Below are 12,500 nucleotides of genomic sequence, written 5' to 3'. Positions count from 1 at the left end.
GTAAGACGTGGAGAAATACCTCGGATCGGTTGTGACCACTGTAATTCATATTTGATCCAAACTGAAATATTTACCCATGGTGTATAAATGATTCAACACATCTCTCACCTTGCCTCAGGGTTTCCTGCACGTTGAAAGAATACCTTTAGATTTGGTGACATTTAGACCCCTGCTATGGTCAGTCAATCTCAAGTGCCTCTGAACCAACAGTGTTAGAGTAAGGCCGAGCTGATACAAAAACAAGGCAGAAACCTTGATATGAGAAAATACAATTTCAGAGAAAAACCTGAAACTATTTCATTACTTTCCACTACAGGGCAGGTCTAGGTACTAAGGACGGTTACTGACCGTCAAGTTGAACTCAATCTCTACCAGCCTTACTTACCAGCCCATCAGTCCATTTCATGCCCTGTTCCTATGACAACCCTTAGCATGAGGCTGACAGCTGTCTCTCATCTCCCATGTTGTCTCCCATGTTGTTTTGACATTGCGCTATATAAATATTCTTACTTTACTCTACCTTTTTGTCATGTTTTGTGGGTCCCTGGAAGGCTGTAATTTAATGTTATTTGGCTGTGTGGGTTACTGTCGCACCATTTGTCTCATTTTGGATCACCAACAACAAATATGCTTGATTGAAATTAACTAATTTCTGTAGCCTGGCACTGCCTGCCTGCTTGTAGCCTAACTTAGCTGAGGAACACTAAATGTATCAATGCTTCCCTCAGCCACCATTATGAGGGAAGCAATCAGCAACCAGAGGGGATGACATTACAGTTTTCAAATCATAAATGACGCTAAATGAGTGGTAGGCTTAAATGAAACAACAAGGAGGCCAGCAAACATCAAAGAATTGCAGCAGGAAGAATATGAAAATTGATGTAGGTAATTGCATTGTTCCAATATATTGCCAATGCAGTTTATTATCGGTTTGCAAAGTTTAGTGGTGAAGTTGGAACATTATGAATCGCTGACAACAAGTCCACTACAAGTCCACAACATCATGTCTATCTTGAGGCTTCACAATCCAAACAGTGGCCAACAGGAAACTGGTTCAAATCATGGCCTTCGCAAATCTGATACATGTGCACCACATGCATTCCCTCTAGCTGTTGGCTGCAGCAACTCAAGTTAGGTAGCACCAATTCTTTTCTTTTCTTTTTTTTTTACCGACAGTACTCGTGATCTCGAGAAACAGAGATCTATGTGAAAAACTGACATAGGGACTGCATGCCAGTTTTTTTCTGGCAAGGTTGTTGTGTGTTTGAAGGTATGAACAGAAGGCCTTGGAGAACTTAATTTAAATTCCCCAATGCTAGCATGCTAAGTAGGCCTGAGCCCCTTTATAGTTCCAAGGTCCCCTGTTTTGTAAGAGCTGTGAATCCAGCATGAATTATGCAGTAGGTAGATTTGGATAAAGATAATTTAATCCAAATTCTTTCCTCAAATGAACACTACACACTTTAGCTGAATTCCTGTATATGCCAAAACAGCAGCAAAATGAAGTGTCCTCAATAGTCAGACATGAATTATTCTGAAATATTCTCACACTCTGTAATACCAAACATACCTTGAGCATACACTATAAAAAGCACTTCTAAAATTCCTCTAAATAATGCTGTCACTTCGTTAACATTGGCAGCGGAATGTTCCAGAGGTGTAAGCGCGAGGTTGCAGTGCCAGTGGTGGTGGTGGTGAGGGTGGCAGCGGCAGAGGTGGCGAGCCGTGCGGTGATCGGAGGGGACAGTGTGGTGCTGGCCTCGCGGCGGTGTGAACTCGCCTGCCTCCACGCTTTAATGAAGCTGTCATAAACTCCGAGGCCACCGCTGCTCACGTCGCGGCCCACAGCCCTCCTCTCAGAATGCAGGACAGACACTCAGACTCAGGCTACTCAGACAGTTGTAAAGCACCCCGCATTCTCTCTCACACTGATTGATTGTTGGACTAACAGACCATTTGAGGTCGGGAAGTTCGGTCTGGACTTGGTCCACTGTGGAGCAACTATGCTCGAACCAGAGCTGTTCGGACCAATCAAATTGGGATTTGTACGATGAAGGATAAATGAGCAACAGTGCCTCGTCTATCACATCATCTGAGCACGCTTCGGTTGATTTTGTTTGCAACAAAAACGCTGTGGATGGGGAAAATGCATATTATTTACATGCGATTTTACCTTTCATTTACACGAAAACGGAGGTTTTTATCACTGAAAACAATTATTTCTGAAAACTTCTGAAAAGCCAAAGTGGATATGTGGGAAAACTCCGGTTTCACTTTCATTAAGGGAAAACAGCGTTTTTGCATTGTGACATGTTGTTCCCTCATTTGTTTGAAATCTGATTGGCCACTATCTATCTATCTATCTATCTATCTATCTGTAACACACCTCATAGTCACGTCCCAATGGAGTACTGTAGTATCAGACTCAAATTCTGACTAGAGTATGACAACGTCAGGGTAACCTTCGGTACTTTATTGCTGCGTTCAGGCTACCTGGGAATATCAGGGACCGCCCCTTTGATTACATTGTTTTTCCCACTGCGACTGTTCATGTGCTTTGCCGTTGGAATGTGTGCCCAGTTGAACGAAAGGCCACATGGACTACAAAAGTGACGAGCCTTCAACTGGGCAACTCCGTTAGCAAAACCTAGCCCCAGTTTCCCACCTCTTATTCCCACATGAAGTGACGTGAATGATGATTTTTTTCACTGGGAAAGGGGTTTTTCCTGTGCCCATGAACACGTAAGACGGCAAACTTTGAATTGAGTTTTTTCCTGTTATTACGACTTGAAAACAAAGATGGCTGCGCCCTGTGTTTGTGTTAAGTAGCTGTGCTATTTTACTCTTCTTTTTACTGCTTAGCAAATATGAATGTCCATTTCAGTAACTCATACACATTCCAATGCTTCAAAGGTATATGTTACCATGTCTTTTTGTTTGTGAAATATCATGGAATGTGCTGTTTATCCGTTGGCGTTGGTAAAAGTGGCTAGTAATGTTGCCGTGTTGCTAAGAACAAACGCTAGACAACGCTACATTACTCAAGGTGAATACCATGCTCTCTGACTCAACCTATGTTCCTGTTGTTATCTTACCAGTAGTAAGTGGTCCGAAAACCCGGATGTTATGCAAAATTACACAACGACACGCCCATTTCAAGTCGTCTGACGAGAAGCGATCTCGTACAAAAAAAAGGACCCCCAAGTTCGGCAGAGAGTTCTTACGAGTTGAAAAACAAAGATGGTTGCGCCCTGTGTTTGCGGTAAGTAGCTGTGCTATTTTACTCTTTTTACTGCTTAGCAAATGTGAATGTCCATTTCAATTACTCGTACACATTGCAATGTCTCATGTATGTGTAATGTTCTCTTGTTGTTTGTGGAATGTGTTGTTTATCCGTTGGTGTTGGTAAAAGTGGCTAGCAATGTTGCTGTATTGCTAGCAATGTTGCTGTGTTGTTAAAAACAAATGGTAGAGTAGACTAGACTAGTGCGAGTAGAAAAGTACATTTTGTGGGTGATTGTGTTGTTTATAGCATGCAATAGGTAGCATCCCCCACTCTTGGGAGCAATGGAAACAAAAAGTGTCTGCAAAACAAGTTATGGTCAGTACTCTGGTGTGTGAAATGTTTCAAATGTTTAGTCTAGTCAAGTTGGTCTAGTCTACATTTGCCTTTGAAAACATTCATAGTATATACTGTCTGAGAAATCTAAGTTATCTTATATGATGTAACCTGTGTAAATGTGTTTGTTTTTCAGTGCACATGGACAAGAATATGAACATGTTCTTTGATACAGGTAGAACCCGGCACTTCCCTGGTCCCCTGTATTTGCGAGCTGAAGACCCCACCACATATTTTCTGGACAAGGCTCTCAACATTGTAGTCCAACTTGTGGATGTTGGCCAAACAGGCAAGGCATCAATAGGCATTGTTACGATTGAACATTATCATTGCACCTGTAAAAACTACCGAGAATATTGTGCGTACTAACACATGTTTCTTTTTTTGCACCATCACCAGCTCCACCATTACCTGCACCCTTGCCGGCACATGAGGCCTTCTCCAGGGATCAGACCCTGTTCATCATTGACTTGATACAGGAACACATTGAGGTGGAGGGACAGGGTCACCAAGGTCCCTCAAAGAGCTGAGCAGCTGCCTTAAAATAGGGAAGAAATAAAAGAAGGCGCTTTGGGAGGACATGGCATCCAAGCTCACCAGCCATTTTAAACAGCTCTTCCTCCCAGAGAGGGTGTCCAGGAAGTGGGCCACATTGGTGGACGGTTACAACAGAGAGGGTTAAAGCGGAGCGAGAGGCGCAAACGTTCGACAATTTCCGCGTTCGATTATTGCAAGGGGGAGGGGGGAAAATCCCCCTTTATGCAGACCAGAGTAAACCCTCGCTGCACTAATGTCAATGGAGACTTGTGGAATTTTACCAATAAATTGGTCATTATATCTTTCTGGATTTGTTGAGGGTTTTTTGGAACATTTTGTCATAATCTGTAAGTGTTTGGGATCATGTCAAGCCTAAAAGTGTAATTTTTTAGTGTTCGGATTTGTAATAAAATAACTTAATATCAGACCATGCTGCTGCCAGTTACTGTCCAGTTGTTAGCATGCTAGCTAGCCTCTTAGCTAAGGTAACATTTTAAACGGAGAAGTGTAATTTCTTTGAAATGACAACTAGCTGAATAACATTACTGACATTAGTTAAAGTGGATAGTTTATACTCAAGCGAATTTGGAACAGTATATTAAGTTTAAGCGAAGTCCTTCAACTACTAGTCACTTGTTAGCGCATATCTGTATTGCCATAGCTACTCCCATCCACTTGTATGGCGTTTTAAGCTAGCGTTAGCTAGCTAGCTAGCTCGGTACACATGACTAATTAAATTATTTATATAATGTCCTAAAGAATGATTCATTGGTATCATACATGATTATAGACAATGATATTGTGAACACAATTATGTTTATCTGTTCTTATTGCTTATTAAGAGAGAAAGTTTATTTAGTGACGTAAGGTGACACTCCCACTTATGCAGACCGGAACTGTCCCATTTTGCTCCCATAGTAACGAATTACGTTGCTCTATCTTGCTAGTAATCAAGGATCTTTGGTTACAAGACCCTGCTGCTACGGGGAAGGGACCGGCGCAATTTCAGTTTTACGCTGAAATGGATAACATCCTGGGAGACCAGCACGACGTGGTGTTCCCTGTTGTGGGAACATGCCAGGGGGTGTGCAGGCCTGACGCGGTGGGTGCAACGCCCCTGGTCAATGAACTAGACATGCCCACCACCAACCCTCCGTCACCTGGACCATCCAGTAGTACACCATCGCCTGTCCTTTCCACTAGCAGCACATTGTCGTCGGGCCCATCCACTAGCAGCCCTACCAACACCATGAGGAAACGTCAGAGAGAGGAGGAGATTCTGACCTTCCTTACTTGGTCACCTTGGTACCTTTTTTGACTTGCTGGTCATTGTCAGTTTTTAAAGTTTAGGCAAAGTAGGAAGCAATCCTGCAATCCGGTTGTCATTTTACCAGTAGTAAGTTGTCTGAAAACCCAAAGTTACACAAAATTACATAACAACACACCCATTTCAAGTTGTCTGACAAGAAGCAATCTCGTACAAGCCAGAGGACCCCCCAAGTTCAGCAGAGAGTTCTTACGACTTGAAAACAAAGATGGCTGTGCCCTGTGTTTGTGTTAAGTAGCTGTGCTATTTTACTCTTCTTTTTACTGCTTAGCAAATGTGAATGTCCATTTCAATTACTCGTAGACATTCCAATGCCTCAAGGGTATGTGTTATGTTGTCTTGTTGTTCGTGCATTATCGTGGAATGCGTTGTTTATCCGTTGGTGTTGGTAAAAGTGGCTAGCAATGCTGCTGTGTTGCTATAAACAAACGCTAGACAATGCTACGTTACTCGCAGTGAATACCATGCTCTCTGACTCATTGTGCTGTGATGAACATAAAATGCAGATAGCTCGGTATTAGGAGGAAGTGAAGTCATTTCACAAGTTATGGGTAGTCCGAATGGACAACCGGATTGCAGGATGAGGTTAGGAATCTCTGATCAATGTGATTGAAATTGGTCCAGCCAAACACGAACAAAAGTTCTACGCCCATTACCATGCAAGCTTGTAAACAAATACTGATCATGAGTGACCAGACCAGACTTTATTCACTTCCTATTCGCTGCTGATATGTGAGCAAGTGTGAGGTTTACTTTAGGCCATTGTTAACTGCCACAACTGCCGCAACAATGCATCTCAGATGACAACAAATCAGGCACAAGTAATGTAATGAGTAGTGTAACAAATTACGCTCCACAAGGAGGAAATAAGTAAAGTAATGCATGCATTATTTTCAAAAAAGCAATGAGTCATGTGTAGTTGAGTAAAGACTCTAACACTCCTGATTGCAATGCAGACAATATGGGGAAAATGTCATTAAGCACATGTAAATGGTGATCGGGTATTTATCCAGACACAGGTCAGATAAGGGGCTTGCCTGATTTACCGATTGACGGACAGACTGACATCCCCATAGTGTTGGGCTGTCTGGTCACGTCCAAAGTGCTTACACTGTCCCCAAGTGTCAGGAGCCCCAGCACGGGTCTCACCCCACTTACCACTCACAGGTGCCACTCACAGGTGACACATGGCAGATTAATGGACGGTGATGTGAGAGAGTGTGTCCGTGTCGAGTGTCGGGAAAAGTTGAAAGCACAGAGCTTGTGCCACGGCACCATCTGTCAGAGCCGCCTGTGCCCGTGTGCCAGGGAGATGAGAGGGCACCGCCACAGCTCATGCCAGTTCTCATGGCTTGCGGGAGAATCATATATATATATATATATATAGTGAACATATATACTGTGCATATATACACACACATAAAGACAGATACTCAGTCAGGAAGGCTGTCAGACACACAAAGAGACAGACAGGTAAGTTATACAGGCAGGCACTTTGTCTGGAAAACAAAAGCAAAGACAAGACGCAGGCGGTGAGGGGATGATTGACAGGAGCGGGAGAGGCAGCCATGCTCCCGCAGGAGAGAGGGCTCGTGTCCGTGGGCGTGAATTCTGATGAGTTATCATTTTACCATCAAAGGCAGAGCAAGTGACACCCCACAGGCAGACAAACTGCTGTCACTGCACTTTACAGCTCTCTCTTTCTCTCCATTCACTCTTCTGTCTCTTTATCTCTCGCTCCAGCGCTGTGTGTGTGTGTGTGCCCGCGCATGCACTTGTGCATGTGTGTGTGTGAGACATGTCCACAGAGTAGTCATGATATACACTTAAGGGTTGTATGATAATATGACAATGACAGTAATGTTTAGTTATTTCTGTGTTGGGGGGCCAGGGCTATGACAAAATTGATTAACTCAAATGATTGTGCTTCCATTGCCATCTAAAGAAGTTGGTTCAACTGACTCTAAAGACAACTATTTTAACACATCTCTATACATACAATTTATTCTTGAACAATACATCACTTTAAAATGCTTTGAGATACTGACATGATGTTATATATTAAACACTGATTTGATGATAGGTATACCCTATACAATTCAGTTTTGTGGGCATGCAGGAAGTGAGAAGTGGAAGCTTATAGCTGTGGACTGCCCTCTGGTGTCACAATGTGGAACTGCGGTGGAGTATGGCTCTGGTATAGCTGAATTAGTACTGACCTCTAGTGGTGAAGTCTGGACTGTAAAAGGAACAACTACTGTAAGTGTGATGAATTATGCAGCAGCCCTACGCACCATTTGGGCAACATGCAGCAAAAACTCTGAGGTATGTTTGAATGGATTTACATTTTTTTTGCATCATCTTCACATTTATTTGGATGGTTGGATGGTCACGGAAAAGAACAGATAGACACGCCTGTCACAATAGCCATTTAGGCTTTGCACTGTGAATAGTTGAGTGGTCCAGGATGACATACAACATGAAACTGTAAGAAAACCTTTCACTATATAGCAAAAACACCAGTTAGCATGTTTTATCAGTGCTAACTTGGCTGTTGGTAGTTACAAGCTGGTTTGCAAGCTTGCAAGCATTAAACTCATTTTAGACCAACACAGTGCTGCTTGACACCTGAATAAGGGTTTGTGAAACTTTATATCGTACAAGTGTCATATCTGTATTGTGTTCCAGTTGATTGCTGGTCATGTCGGCTGCCATTCTTTCCTAATCCTATCTCACCACCATTTAATTATCAACCTTTCCTGTGTGTGTCAAATACAATGGTAAGCCTATGACTTCAATACAGATTCTTAATTGCTTATATATTTTATTTTCAAGAAACAAATATGAGCAGTAAAGGACTGTGAGATCTTAGGTTTTCTTGTAACCAAAAGTGACCACTGGGAGGCAGTGTTGGCATATATCTTAAACATGATAGAGCATTCTACTGCAGTCTATCCAACAAATCAGCTATATGAATACAAGAGGAATTGAAAAACTATCACTATAAAAAATACTGTAATTCAACACATTACAGCACATTCTCTCTCTCTCTCTCTCTTTCTCTCTCCCTGTATAGGATGCATACACAAACTTTTGGCATTTTCTGTAATTGCTCTCTCTCTCTCACTCTCTCACTCTCTCTCGCTCTCACTCTCTCTCACACACACACACAAACACACACTTAAAAACACAACCGTACACAATATCATTCTATTTATCTGTTTCTAATCTGATATTCCCAGTAGCAGATACTACACTATCTGTTCCCTCTGCCCATTTTGGTGATTTGGCAGGTACATTCTGTTTAAGTGTGTGTGCGTGAATGTGTGTGTATGTGTGTGAATCTTGGTGTTTGACGCTGATCGTCTTTCACGAGTTTGAGTTTTGAATTTCAATATTTGGCAAAATCTATGACCAAGGTCCGGCAACGACTTTCAGGAATTGTGGAAGATTTGACTTGCATGGATGGAGGTGGATATCATACATTCTAATGGATTGATGACTGATTACACATTGTCTTGTAAGGAAATAGACATAAGCATGCGCACGGGAGAAGGAAGAGCGACAGAGACTGGTTGCTGCATTAAATCCAAAGTTGGAACTCTGCAATATTAGCTAACGTTGACCTCGAGGAAATCGAGCTCATGAAATGGTCTTTGTATGTGTGCATGTTTGTGTGTGTGTGTGTGTGTGTGCGTGTTCGGAGAAGGGGGATGGGGATGTTGTTCCATATGCAACTGAGTGCAAGAGAAAGATGTGTGAGTGAGAGAGAAAGAAAGAGTAAAGGAGATAAGTGGTGAGGCTGCATATGCATATATATGTGCATCTCGTGTGTGTGTTTAGTGGAGCCTGGAGGCAAGCACTACTCATTCTATGAGCTTGTATGATCCCTCTCTATTTGATGCTCACTGCTACACCAGGGGCCATAGAGGAAATGAGTGTGAGTGTGAGTGTGTGTGTGTGTGTGTGTGTATTTGTATTTTGTGTGTGTGTGTGTCTGTCTGTCTGTCTGTCTGTCAGCATATGCTTGTGTATGTGTCAGAGTTTCCGGTAGAAAAAAATGGTGCCGGACATTTTGATGATATGCCGGTCAAATATCCTATTATCCCTTCTTAAAGGAATTATCCGGAGTAAAATGCACTTTAGATCAATTTACGGATGATTGGGAGTACATACGTTGAGTTGACATCCGAATCATGTCATTCGGATGTGTTTTGAGAAAGTTCGATGTTACCGTTTTTAGTCAAAACTCGTTAGTGTGGAAGTGAGAAGGGCATATTATTTTGCCGCTACAAAACGCTATTTTTATACCTCTTCTACAGTTCCAAACAACATTGCACTTACGTGGTAGTGAGTAGAGGGTCCCTAGAGCCAAACCGAAGTATCCCGAGGTCTTTATTTGGTCAGATAGAGAGTCCAGAATGAATTTCATCAAGCCAGTACCTTTCCGGAAATGTTGCCATCTTTGCTGCCATCTTTAGGGGAAAGTCCGTAGGAGTCGATTGCCAAGTGTGCTCTGGAAATTCACAATTTCGTCGCCGTTTAAAAACGAAAATTGTGAAATTGTGAATTTCCAGAGCACACTTGGCAATCAACTCCTATGGACTTTCCCGTAGGAGTCGATTGCAAGAGTCCGTTTTGTTCGTTGTTTTAAAAAGGCTACGTTGTTTGTTGCTGCTAACCACGTTATCTCCAGTGGTGACTGTTTAACTTACACAGATGCGCACACACAAGAATGCGCTCACACCACTACCCCCTAATGCTATGCCTCTTTATTTGATAACAATAAATTAAGACATGTTTCCTATTCTGGGAAATGTTTAGTTTCTTTTTCTTTCGGCCGCGGTTCAATGATACCGTTTAATTGTGCCAGAAATTATCCGCGGACCAGTAATCGCCTCGTCGAGGAGGCCCTAACCCTGCAGATCATAGACAGAGAACGCATAGGCCTACTGTATGCTTTGGGTAAAGAACACTTTGCATGTCCAGTGTACACGGAGTGTCTTGGAGCGGCCGCACCCCCCGCAACTCCACTTCCAATGTCACTAATTCCGACAGATACGCCCGACACTTCTGCTTTTTATCTGGTGGTGGTGGAGTTGACCGGACATCTGAGGCTTCAGACGTTACCAATTTATCATCATCCATCGCGTCTGGCCTCTGAAAAAACTTAAGGCTAGTCTGCCTGGGCCTGGCCATGTTTGAACCGCCTCACTCATTTGTTCGTTGTTTAACATGGACGTTTTAAGCGTGCGCTTCCTATTTGAAATGCAGCATGTTGTTTAATAGCTTACTTTTCAAACGAGCCTGTTCATTTAAAAACATAGCCAGAGGACGTATGATATAGGCTTACATATTAAGGCTTATTCTCAAATTCAGATTGCGTTAGGGGACGGGATTATTAGCCAATTTCCGGACAACGGAAACCCTGGTATGTGTGTGTGTGCATGCATGCATTTGGTATTAGGAGACTTCCATTTTGCATAGGCTTGCATCTGAAGGTTGTGTGTGGCCACAGACATTATGAGTGTGTGTGTTTGTATTTTTGATTTTATTTTTTTGCTTAGCTATTTGTTATGTATGTGCTTTGGTTTCTGTGAATGGTGTGGCAGTGCAGTATGTCATGTTATATTTCAATCAGGGTCTTTGGATCCTTGTGGATTGCCATGCATTTCATTGTAGTGGTTTATGAAAAGAGTCTATATTTCTGTGTTAAATGTACTTGGAAGTGCAAAGCTGATAAGCAAGCCATGAGTCGACATGCTTTATGTTTGCTTTGGCCTTTCTGACAAAAGACTCAGTGAAATGAGATAATGAATCATAGTCATAAAGCAATCTATTCCTCCACTCTCTCTCCTTCCTCTCCTCCTCTCCCTCACTCACTCTCTCTCTCTCTTCCTCCCTCACTCTCTCTCTCTCCTTCCTCTCTTCCTCTCCCTCCCTCACTCACTCTCTGTCTCTCTCTCCTTCCTCTCTTCCTCTCTCTCCCTCACTTACTCACTCTCTCTCCTTCCTCTTTTCCACTACCTCCCTCTCTCTCTGTCTCTCTATCTCTCTCTCCTTCCTCTCACTCACTCTCTGTCTCTCTCTCGCCTTCCACTCTTCCTCTCCCTCCCTCACTCACTCTCCTTCCTCTTTTCCACTTCCTCCCTCTCCTTCTCTGTCTCTCTCTCCTTCCTCTCACTCACTCTCTGTCTCTCTCTCTCCTTTCTCTCTTCCACCCCCCCTCTCTCTCACACACACACACACACACAGATTCCCCCCCCCCCCCCTCTCTATATAAACGTCTCCAGCCCCGTGTCCATATGGGCCCTATACAGTAGACATTATTAGTCGATTAGTGACACACATCAGCAGTGTGTTTATACAAACACACTTATACTATTACACAATGTCCTCTTCCTTTATACCATTCATGCTCAGTCATTCCATTTATTTCCTGAGTACCTGAGTAGGTCAAAATAATTCCTGTAAAACCCAATGACCCTACAGAAAAGAGAGAGCCTGTGTGTGTGTATGTGTGTGTGTGTGTGTGTGTGTGTGTGTGTGTGTGTGTTTGTGTACTAATGTTATTGCAGGCCATTAATGTGAATTACTGTCACTGTTATGATGAGGCTCCACCTTTTTCTCTCGCTCTTTCTCTTTCAAACACACAGGCATGCACACACACACACAGACACACATGTATGCACACACACACACACACAGACACACATGTATGCACACGCGCACACACAGACACACATGTATGCACACGCGCACACAGACACACATGTATGCACACACACACACACAGACACACATGTATGCACACGCGCACACACACACACACACAGACACACATGTATGCACACGCATGCGCACACACACACTCTCTGTCTTTCTCTCTCTCTCTCACACACACACTCTCTCTCTTTCTCTTTCTGTCTCTCTGTCTTTTACACACACACACACACACACACACACTACAATATAAAACAACCAGCGCTCAATTTCACACTCAGACCTAAAGATCCC

The 12,500-nt window shown here is 42.9% G+C and overlaps 1 protein-coding gene and 1 long non-coding RNA gene across 3 annotated transcripts in view; one reads left to right on the top strand and one right to left on the bottom strand.

The window, feature by feature from the left end:
• Nucleotides 1-12,500, bottom strand: part of LOC121694143 (Kv channel-interacting protein 1-like) — a 55,649-nt gene that overhangs the window by 41,034 nt on the left and 2,115 nt on the right. The gene's annotated exons all lie outside the window — the stretch shown is intronic.
• Nucleotides 2,163-12,500, top strand: part of LOC121694147 — an 11,663-nt gene continuing 1,325 nt past the window's right edge. The window contains exons 1-2 of the long non-coding RNA XR_006025679.1: nucleotides 2,163-2,267; nucleotides 11,838-11,841. This is a non-coding gene — a long non-coding RNA (uncharacterized LOC121694147). The remainder of the gene's footprint in view (nucleotides 2,268-11,837; nucleotides 11,842-12,500) is intronic.

This window comes from Alosa sapidissima, chromosome 20 (assembly GCF_018492685.1).
Source record: "Alosa sapidissima isolate fAloSap1 chromosome 20, fAloSap1.pri, whole genome shotgun sequence".
In the NCBI taxonomy this organism is placed as follows: Eukaryota; Metazoa; Chordata; class Actinopteri; order Clupeiformes; family Clupeidae; genus Alosa; species Alosa sapidissima.
The sequence above is the reverse complement of the archived record's forward strand: the minus strand, read 5'-3'. Positions and strand labels throughout refer to the sequence as shown.